This window comes from Cavia porcellus, unplaced genomic scaffold (assembly GCF_034190915.1).
Source record: "Cavia porcellus strain 051 isolate PalLab524CR breed Dunkin Hartley unplaced genomic scaffold, mCavPor4.1 scaffold_10, whole genome shotgun sequence".
NCBI lineage: Eukaryota > Metazoa > Chordata > Mammalia > Rodentia > Caviidae > Cavia > Cavia porcellus.
The window spans coordinates 88,914,575-88,926,214 of record NW_026947493.1 but is presented as its reverse complement, the minus strand read 5'-3'; the positions used below and the strand labels follow the sequence as shown (position 1 = coordinate 88,926,214).

The following is an 11,640-nucleotide window of genomic DNA, read 5'->3' as shown; positions in this document are numbered from 1 at the left end:
TCACTGCTAGGGTGTTCTGCCAGGCACTGGGACCTGGTTTGGCCTAGCCTATGGGGTCTTAGTCTGTGGCATCACCCAGGCCAGGTACTCCCCACCAATCCCACTTGAGAGAGGAATATGTGACTAAAGTCACTGCAGTGTCCTGTTCCGGCTAGTCTGCCGGGTCCCAGAATGTCCTCTGTTGGAACTTTGTAGTTCATGGAAGAGTCCCCATTTCCCTCACTCACTGCAGGTCGATGCAGGGCTCCCCACCCAACCCCCATCTCAACTCCGTGTGCTGATTCCTGCTCTCAGAGCTTTCGCACATCTCTCTCCCTGCTGTCCTGATTCAGATGCAGCAGCGGTGGCAGGAAACCCAAATCACGGCTTCCAGTGGTGCGGGTTCCAGCTTCCACTCTGAGACTTTATCTGTTTCTGTTATAGCACCAGAATTGCATTCCCAGTTGGTTTCTCTCATCCCGGTTCATTCCTGGGTCAGTAGGGTATAACTCCCCTTGCTTAGGACTCCTCACTCCACACCATTCCTGGATTCTAAGCTGGATATCTCAGAGAGCCTCCATACATGCTGTTACCTGTCCACCATTTTCTCCCAGAACCACTACTGATTTTAATCTCTAATTGCATTTGTTTACCTATTCCTATAAAAGCTTAGAGTTTACCTTCTTCATACCTCAGTTGTATTTCAGTTTATAAAAATACCACATATTTTTTATTCATTCCTTGGTTGATGGGCTTTTGGGTTATTTCTAAGATTTAGCAGCTACAAATTGTGCTGCTATAAACATGGGTCCACATATATCACTGAAGTATGATGCTTTTAATTCCTCTGGGAAAATACCCACAAAGAAGGTAGCTAGGTTGAATAGGACCTTTATTCCTAGTTTTTGGAGAAATACTCACACTGACTTCTGTAGTATTTACCAGGTCATGATCTAGATCTCCAATCTCCTAAACAAGGTTATGGTGAAGGCTTAAATAAAATGAGACAAGTGGTGTGATTTTAGGGTCCCAGGAGGGTCAAAGTGCTTTAGTTGATTTCAAGATGCTGAGGGCTAAAGGGAAGACTTCTCTGGACCACCCATTTTATTAGGGCCAAAACAATGAGCAGAGAGACTAAGGAAAGTGAAGGCAATGAGAAGGACATTGGGAGTCAGTCCAAATAATAAAGCATGTCAATTTAGGAGAACTCTCTTATCTTCATGATGACATGGTAGGAGTGAGATAATAGGAGTAATTTCTGCAGCTACAGTCTCTATGTACTTAACTGATGTTTGAGCCAAGTGTCTGCAGCTGTAGCCTTATCTTGCCTTTTGAGGTATCTCTGGCCTCACAGGGCACAGGCCTCAACCAGGACCAGTGATTCATAGAGACCCACTTAATATGAATCAGCTCATGTCACCAGGCAAGGGACCTAGGCATAAGACAGACTCACAGATAAACATAGAAAGCCCATTAGTTAATTTTAAATGCTGCTCAGAACCACTTCACAGTGATCTTCAATAAGTAGTTGTTCCAGTCTACACTCCCAAAAACAGTAGAAGAAGGTTCCTTTATCCCCACAGTCTCTCCTGCATTTGTTATTGGTTTCTTTCTTCTTTTTTGTTTTTATTTTTACTTTAATCAGTACCAGGAATCAAACTCATAACCATGCACTTGCAAAGCAGGAGCTTATTCCACTGAGCTAAATCCCCAGTACCTATTGGTTTATTTCTTGATGATATCCATTCTTCCTAAGGGAAATGGAATCTCAGTTTCTTCATTTTCATTTCTCAAATGACCAATGATGTTCAATATGTTTTCATATATTTATTTTCCACTTGTATACCTTCATCTCAGAAGTGTGTGTTTACCTCAGATGTTGTATTTTGGATCAGGTCTTTGAATTTGGGGGTCTGATTTTTTTTCCATTCCTTATGTGTTTTGTATAGAGGTCTTTATCTCAAGGCTAAAATTTTCCCATTCTGTTTGTTTTCTTTTTATTCTGTTGAAAATTTCTTTTGATGGGCAAGGACTTTTTTTAATAAGATGAGATCATAGTTGTTAATTCTCTGAAGTATTTCCAAGGCAGTTTTTTGTGTTCAAGAACTCCCTGTGTGCACCCATATCTTTGAGATTTCTGCCTAGTTTCTCTTCCAGATAATTTATTGTTTCTATTTTAACATTTAGATCTTTGATCCATTTTGATTTTGTTTTAATTCATGGTAAATAGACATGGGTGTAGATTTAGTTTTCAGGATGTGGAAAGCCAGTTTTAAAGCACCCATTTCTTAAAGAAGCTATTTCTTCTAGTGAACATGTTTGACCCCCTTGTCAAAGATAAGGTGGCTGAGTGTGCTGAGTGTGGTTGTGTCTGCATTTTTTAATCTATTCCATTGATTGGGTTTGTTACTTTGCCAGTACCATGCTGATTTTATCACAGTAGCTTTGCAGAATAATGTCAAGTAATGAGTTGTAATGCCTCTTCCTTTATCATTTTTGCCCATTGAGTGTGTCATCAAACAGCTGTTGAATTGATATTTCCTGATCTTTTGTTATTTTCAAGTGTTCTTTCCTTTCATAGTCACTAGCTGTAGATATATCTTTAAAGGACTGAAGATCTGTCTCAATTTTAAAGAGATTTTTCCAGCTTTCAATGCAATTTTTTACTTTCTTGGTATCTATTTGACTCCATTGTATGCATTCCATTTATTTCCTGTTTGGATCATTCATGGTTTCTGTCCTCTTCCTGTCACCAACTATTACTTTATCTATATTTACTTCAGATTTGTTGAGCAATTTCTTTATAATTTCTGACTTTTTTTTAACCTGAGAGATTATGTCTGATCTGATTTCTTATATGACCTCATGTATTTGTTTGTATACTTCAGTTGCTATCATTTCAGAATTTTCAAGTGCTTAGCTTCCAATGTCTTCTAGGTCTATCTCTTCTGAATTTGGTCTGGGTAGGTTGGAGGTCTGTGATTGCATTTTGATTATTTGTGTTGTCATTTTCTATTTCACAAATGTTTTTATTTTATGGTCTGTGATGATCCTTGTCAGATTTTATAGCAGGGATCTATATCAGTACTATCTAGACCTCTCTAGGAAAAGTTGTTATTCATGTATGTCTTCTCTGGTTTTTTAAAATTTTATTTAAAGACTAAACAAAACAGAAAAAGGGTAGAAACAATGCATACTTTCAAAGAAAAAATAAACAGTAAGAAATCACTAGGTGATGATTACATATTGTCATCTTACAAATAGTTGTTCAAGTTACAGAAGTGAAGCATACAAAGTGGGGATTCAAACAGTGAGACTGCAAATGTTTCTGTTCCACTATCCAGCAAAAACTTAGTAATATGTTATCAATATTATACACTTAAACATACATGCAGTTTCCCATACCTTCATTTATGTTAAGATTATACAATTATTTCCACTTATGCTGAGTCTGGAATTGCATGTTTGCTGCCCTCAGTCTCTTTTGTATTTACCTTTCCTGGATCAATGTTCTCAGGGATGGGAGCTGGCATTTTTTTTTTTTTGTTGCTTCTTCCTTTTGTCATGTTTTTGGTTTCTTTCATACAGGTGTATAGAGAAGGTCCCAGTCCCTTTCCTTGCTGGTTATGGTTCTTCTGAAGTGCACTGGCTAGGTATTTCTGCCAACTCCAGTGTGCTCTTGATGGCAAACGGGCTGCATATGCTGGCCCCTCCCCTCCCGGTCAGTCAATCTGCTGGGCCCTTCACTGTGTTAGTGTGCACCGTACATAGGGAATTTGTTTGGGACAACTTATTGGGTCCCAACTAGTAGTATGTCCAAGCCAAGCGTACCCCACCAATCTGGTCTGGGATGGGAATAACTGACTGAAGTCACTGCTGTTCCTTGTTCCTGCCAGTCCTGCCTGATTCCAAAATGTCATCCCGTTGGTGCTCCTTTCCTGTGGAAGTGTCTTATTCCCAGCACTCACCAAAGGTCAATGCAGGTTCCTTGCTGGTTCCATTCTTTGTGGGGTTCACCAACCTCCAACTTCTGTGAAACTGCACTTCAGTGTGACTGCAGTTTCAGCGAGTCAAAGCAGTGAGAATTCTGAGGTCTCAATGAGTTGTGGCAGCATGAGTTCAGCCACTGCAGTGAGAGCACCAAATCTTAACTGTTCCAATAGTAGCCCCAGGACTTCATGTTTGACCAGTTTTTTCCCCTTTATTTTCTTCCTTGGTCGAGAGACTCCATCTCCCTCTGTCTAGGCCTTCCCACAATGTTTTATTTTGTCATGTAAGCTGTCTGGCTCAGGGAGCCTATATATTCTGCTGCTTACCTATCTACCATCTTTTCTAAACTCCAGCCTATTTTCCAATTCTATGATATCCACTCAAAATCTTAAATGTACAGCCCTAAATCATTTGGATCGTACGGTAGAAAACTCACTCAGTTGCCTAGACTTAAAATGTCTTCATACTGCAATTATAATGAAATTAAGCCTTTCTATTGACTTTGTCGACCACATATTATTTGTACATTTGCAATATTTGCAACTCTAATAATTGTCATATTTTAAATCATTTTCATATTAATATATAATAATGCTATGATATCCCACCAACTTCAACTTTTCTCAGTTCCTCAAATATACCAACTTCATTTTCATCTTCAGATTTCTTCCCTGTCTGTTCCCATTTGTCTAGATTGCTGTTCCAGAGGTTTATTATGGTTGCTTCTTTCAGTTTACTTATGTTAACCAAAGTATCAGATCCCAAGAAAATTTGTTTGAAAAAGAAAAATCAATCAATTATTCCTAGCAAGAAACACAATCTATTGCTTCACTTTTTCTTTTAGCTTATTTCAAAGAAGCCATGTAATAATTTTCTATTTTAATAGCTATCTATTCCCACTAGAGGATGGTCTACATAGCAAAAACTTTATCTACCTTAAGGATAATTCTTTCTACATTGTCTGGAATACTCCTGACCAGTGGGAGGTACTCAATAAATGCAGTATTTTGCAAATGAATTGACTTCAGATGCTGTTTCAGTCCCTGATTTTCCTATTCCATGTTCCCTTTTTCTCACCCTATGTGAAGATTAAACAACTTCTTCATAGAAGTTTTACTTCCTGGTTGTGAAGTGTATAAATTACAGGATTCAACAGAAGAAAGATGACTGTGTAGAAGAAAGGCACCACCTTGTCAGGAGGGACAGCCCTGAATGGGTGAGTACAGATGAATATGCCAGGCCCAAACATGAGGAATATGACTATGATATGCGTGGTGCATGTGGACATGGCCTTAATATTTCCCTCAGACAAAGAGCTATGTACATGGCATAGAATGACAGCATAGGAGGCCAGAAGCTCCAGCAAGCACAGGAGGGCCATTAGGCCAGTGTTGAAGACCATCAAAAGCTCTACCACAAAGGTATCTGTGCAGGCCAGCTAGATGACCTGTGGCACATCAAAGAAGAAATTTTCCAGCTGGTTTGGACCAAGGAAGGCAAATGCAGTATGAGGGCAACCTGAATAATGGAGTGAACAAAGCCTCCAAGCCACAGATCCAGTAGCACTACATAGCAGGCTTCAGAGCTCATGACAGCTGCATAGTGTAAAGACCAGCAGATGGCTATGTCGTGGTAAAAGGCCATCACTACTAGAAGTAAGGCCTCCCCTCCTCCAAGGAGGTACAAGAAAAATAACTGAGTGATGCAGCCTCTGTAGGAGATGACCTTCTTCTCAGACAGGAAGTCCACCAGCATCCTGGGGGTCACAGTGAAGGAGTAGGATGCATACAGAAAGGCCAGATTTACCAGGAAGAAATAGAGGTGTGCTGAGAGCCCAGGGCCTGACCTTATGGTGAGGATGATGAAGAAATTTCCAATGAGGATGATGAGGTACAAAACTGAAATCAATACAAAGACCAAGAGCTGAATTTCTTGAGACTGAGTCAGACCAAGGAGGATGAATTTTGTTACCTCCATGCTGTTTTCCATATGCATATCCTATTCTTGCAGCATATCAGAGATCTGACAGTTCATTTCCATGTCTTACATCAAGATCAAATCTTCTTTAGCTAAAAGCAAATGTACCACATCTTTATTACACCATCTCTCTCCATAATTTGAGAATCTCTTCTCTGTTATCTTTCTACATTTCATAACTGGGAAAAGTTCAGTTATAAAGCCACACTCTGTCTTCTGCTTAGATCTTTTATTTTCTTCAACTATTCTATCACTTTTATGGGAATGCAGTTGCCCTAGATTTATTCCTGACCTTCCTGAATATGAAAATGTGTTCTCATTGAGAATGAGCCTTCCCTCATGTATGAAACTACTTTGATGGGCTGAGGATTAACAGCAGAAACAATGAAAAATTGTAGAGATGACAAAAATGTTCAATGCCTTATCATGGTTTAACATGCCTGATTATTTACCAAAATTATTGAACTGTATGTCAATTAATTTATTTTTGCTACATGTAAATTATACCACAAGAATGTCGACCCCAAAAAAGTAAAAAATAAAAACCATGTTTCTGGAAATGTATTTATTTTCTCTATAGAACAGTGGACCATCAACCTGGTCTAAAAGATTTGTGGTCTCTTTTAAAGAAAGTCTTCATATCTTTTCTCTATGCTTATCTTAATAATGATTTCAAAACTTGGAATATATCAATCACAGGGGATGAACATGATCATTTACCAACATGAAAACAACAATAAAGTAGAATTTTTACAAGTATCGTTTATTATTGTGTTCTCTTCTTTGAAGTGCTGTTTTTCAGTTTTATAGTTTAAATAAAATCATAGAAAATTGAATACATAATTAACAAATGAAGTATATATGTTGCTGGTACATATTCAAAAGGTTTTATGGTTGAGCTGCAAATTTTAAAAGCAGAAGCATTTTGAGTAAGAGAAAAATACTGCAATCTGTTTCATAGAGAGCAATATCTCACACACTTTGAATTACAATATTTTTGCTTCATAAAGAGTGAATAATAGCTAGAAAAAGAGTTTCTTTAAGATTGACTAAAAGTAGATAGAAAGTGAAGGAGAAGGAAAGTAAGAAAAAGAATCAGCAAATTCCTGTATTAAGAAAAGTAAGAAAGTGTTTACAATAGTAGTTCCACTTGAGACATCAAAATTTTGCCTTTGTAAATATAATCCTAATAGGTTAATTAATACATGATTTCCATGCATGGTTAAATTTTATAATTACAAAAAAGCATATAGCATAATATATGGACATATACAGACATACAAAACACATATTTGAACATATGTGCACATATACACACATATGCAAGAAGACATTGTATCCTAAGAAAAAGTACAAAAATCTACTTATTGCATCACCAAAAATGGGCTTATTTACTCCTTTCTTCCTCTTCTCTTTACTTTCTTTCTTACTTTTTTCTCTCTCTCTATCTCTCACTCTCTTTCTCTCCCTCTCTGTTTCTGTTTTTCTTTCTTTTTTTCTTTGTTTCTTTTTCTCTTTCACTTAACCACACATTTGTAGTCCTTAATATGTATCACTCGTGCATAAAGCCTATTAGAAAAGTAGATTAGGAATCACTACTTACTCTTAAGTTGCATGGATCTTTCACATTGTTGTGGTTAGTTATTTCTCACTTTTGCAGAAATTAAGGATGCCTATTGGCCATACAATGAATGTATAAGGGTAGAAATGTTTCAGGTTCATCCATTGTGTCTTTTGTATTTCATGCTCTTTTATCCATTTCCATTCTCCTCTTGACTATTTATTATATGGCACTCATTCCAACTTACTCTTTTTGATACACTCTCTTCTCTTTGTGTATTGGTCTCTACACTTCTTTGTGGCACCTGGGATTCACATATCATACTCATGCACATGCATGTTCATAGGCTGTACATTTCTTAGAGAAGATGAAGCAAGTACCTACAAAATAAAAGCACAGAAATTTCTACAAATATGTTTTCTATTCTAACTGTATTAAGAGAAGTACTGCTGTCAGTGGAAGTTGAAATAGAAACTTAGAAGCTGGAATGCTTACCTTTACTCCACATCTTATTTCCATTACAGCTGACAAAATACATCCCATGCTGTAGGTGTAGAAGCAGGTCAGGAAGCATTGAGCAATGAATGATGGTGCTGGCACACATTCCACCTGTAGGCCACATAGGAGGCACTATGGACTCTTCATGTTAAAAGTGTAAAGTTGGAAATTCATGGAGTGGGTATTTGAAGTCTTGTTTCCCATCCACAACCACTTAATTTCCCACTTTTCTTTCTATTTTCCCATGCTTCCTTTATAAATACAGGTACTTCTTTTATTACCTTTGATTCCTTTTTCCATAAATATCTAATTTCTATATTTTTAAGTTACAGTTTTATATTTCAGTTGGCTTATTTTTCTCTACCCTTTACATTTTCTCTCTCATGGTAGTTTTCTAGCTATCCCCCTTTAACTTCTCTCCTCTCTGCCTTACTAGCATCCTTTCTAATTATGTTTTTGATTTTCCGTATTTTTTTAAATTTGAAATATTTTTTCACTCTCTTCTCTTCTGTACTTTTTCCTCTTTTATTAATCCCCACACTTACCTTCTCATGAATTCTGAGAAAGCACTGTTTTTCTAAAAGAATAGAGAATAGTAAGTGAAATTACTTCATTTCAAATATTTGAAGAATTAAATATTCAATGTCTGTTGCAGTATTATTTTTCTTAATATTCTTCAAAGATACTATAACCATTCTAAATTATGTCCTATTCCCTTGGATATTTTGTCTACCTAGAGCTGATATTATTAAAATTTAGTTACCTTTATATTTGAATGAAATTTCTCATTAAATATCTGTACCAATAATGATACGCTTTACAAATTCCCCAAAATAGAAATGTGATGCATTATACAGTTTATAATTCACTGGCAAATAGACTCACCCATTTCAGAGTATACTGAGAAATGCTGATCTAATTTAAAATCTATCAAATATTTTCCTTATATTGATGCTGATAATGGCTTTAATAAGCACTTTACAAGTGCACAGAATTGTTAGCCCCTGGAGCTTTTCAATGCCATGATTTCTAGGCAAAGTAATGAATGTCATAGAAACAACCTTACTTTAGGTATTTGTCTATGTTGGTTTACATTCTTAGATCATCAAAAATTTAATTACAGCTATTCAATCTTGAAATTTTTCACATGTAATGAGATGTGTTGATTTGAAATTTTAATAATTAGAGAATGACATTAATAAGTAGCATATCCAAGTCCAATTAAAACAAAATTAAACCAGGAAAACATTGAGAAATGTTAGTTTATAATAAAGAAAAATGCAGTAGAGATTCTCTGTTCCTGCTTTGGAATGAATCTCTGGGGCAATAATAATAGCTTAAATCTGAAAGATTATGAGATAATCTGCCATGAAAGGATTAGATTAGTGTCTGCTGGCATTATCTGTAAAATCACATGCTTAAGCCAGTTCTGGGCATAGGAATCAGGTCACAGATAGACTTATATAGAGTCACAAAATTGTTGAAAACTTTCTCTGCAGCCCTCAGAATCACATTTCTGTCCTGATATAATTCTTTTCCCTCACTTGTTTCAGTTATAGGGACTAAGTGTTAATATTCCCCAAACCAATAATATTTTAACCAACATCGTGTATCCCCAATAAAGTAATTTTAAATGTCCTGAGGAACTCTACCTACATTATTGATAACATGTAAAACACTGCTGTTGTTGCCAGTTTCTGACTTCATGTTAGTCTATTTCTGAAATAATTACTTATCTTTGCATTTCAAGGCATCAGATGTCCCATCTGAAGAGCTCTATTACTGTTTCCTCCTTTCTTTTATCTGTTATACAAAACATTTACATTGCTAAAAATCTCAGATTACTCACATGTCAGACATCAATTCTTTCAAATAGAAAGCGTGATAACTGAAGGTTAGCATCTTGTTCTTAAGTATTTATTCACCACAGAATGGTCTCTTTCTCTGGCATAATCAACTAATTAGTGATGCCATAGAGAATATTCCTGGGGAATTTGAGGACTAAAATGTGTGCAGAACACTCGAAGTGGGAATTAAAAGACACAACCAAAGAGTGAGACTAGAGATTTGCTATACACAAATACTCAACTATCAATAAAAGACACTCTGTCACTGAGTTCTAAAATCAAGATACTATCAATGTCAGAGATTCCAGACTATGTATTTTTGGGACAATGCAGGAAGAAACCATGATAGGCTAGTTCTTACATTGAAATTTTAAAAGAAAAAAACTGCACAATTGACAAGAAATTTCTGACATAAAACAAAAGGAGTTATGTAGTCAAGGATGAAGTACATATTTTAGAGTCAACATATTTCTACTGACAAGTATATGCAAAAAGAAATATAGATACTGTTTACTAGGAATCCTAGATGTAACCTTTCTTTAAGAAGAAAACTGTTTGCTGTAGAACTAATTGCTCAAGAGGAAATGACCTCTTAAATAGACCACATAGTGGTGATGAAATTTGTTGCCTTCATTTTAAGAATAAATGTTTCCTAAGTTTTGCCAATTAATCATTTGGAAGTATCATTTTTTAAACTAAATATTACTGGACAGGAAAAAATATTGAGAAAAATAATGGCAATATAATTTAATCTTTGTAGACTTCATGGCTTTTATTTTAAGGAGAAAGATGAGTTTCATATTTATGTATTCTAAAACTAATTTTTAATAAGTACAATACATAATCAAACATGTTTTGCTCCACTTTATGTGCAGATAAGAAAAGTGGGAAGAATTTAAAAAACAAAAAGTGAGGGCTTGGGATTTAGCTTAGCATCATAAGCACCTGCCTGGCAAGGTCAAGGTCAGGAGTTTGATCCCTGGTACCAAAAAGAAAGGTGGTGGGGGCACAGTGTTACAAAGAGGAGAAAAGAAAAAGTGCAGGAACAAATAAATGTAATAGGAAATGAACAGGGAAAAATAGATACAGAAAAGTATATTGTGAAAGCTATATATTATATAAAATAAATTGAACAAATGAAGAAACTTCTATATTTGGAATAAAAGAAACTGAAAGCCAGCCAAATATTTGAAGAATTATCCATGTAGAAATACTTCATCTTATTTCTCTTGCCACCAAAGGCTATGAAAAGTCTGACTTTTTAAAATTGTAGACCTAACTGGGAAAATCATTACTTACCAACAACACTAATACTAAAAATGAAATTGGTATGGTGATCTAAGTCAGTCCATAAAATTTAGCTTTATTTTTGGAGGTAAAGATTTATCATCTTAAATTATCTTAGAAACTAAGTCATGAACTAAAATATATGGCAGTATCCTTATTCCAAAAGACAGTTCTTATTCTTCGTGGTTTCACTTTTGAATGCATGGGGGCAGATAAAACACACACACACACACACACACACACACACACACACACACACACGAGGAAAAAACATAAAGCTATGATGACTGCCATTATAAAAATATAACAAATTGATGTATGGGGGGAAAATGAGGGAGAAACTACCGTCCTAGGGATCTACCAAGCAATGGTCTTTCTGGGAAGCGGCATCACAAATGAGATCCACTTGACCAGAATGGGCAACTTTCTAAAGATTTAAAGGGTTGGTGAAAAGCCGGGAAGAAAGGAGTGGTGCACTGAAAGCAGGAAGGAGGCAATGTC

At 36.1% G+C, this 11,640-nt stretch overlaps 1 pseudogene; it reads right to left on the bottom strand.

Annotated features, from left to right (window-relative positions):
• Positions 1-5,042: 5,042 nt before the first annotated feature.
• Positions 5,043-5,964, bottom strand: LOC100736088 (olfactory receptor 4N2-like; annotated as a pseudogene).
• Positions 5,965-11,640: the final 5,676 nt, after the last annotated feature.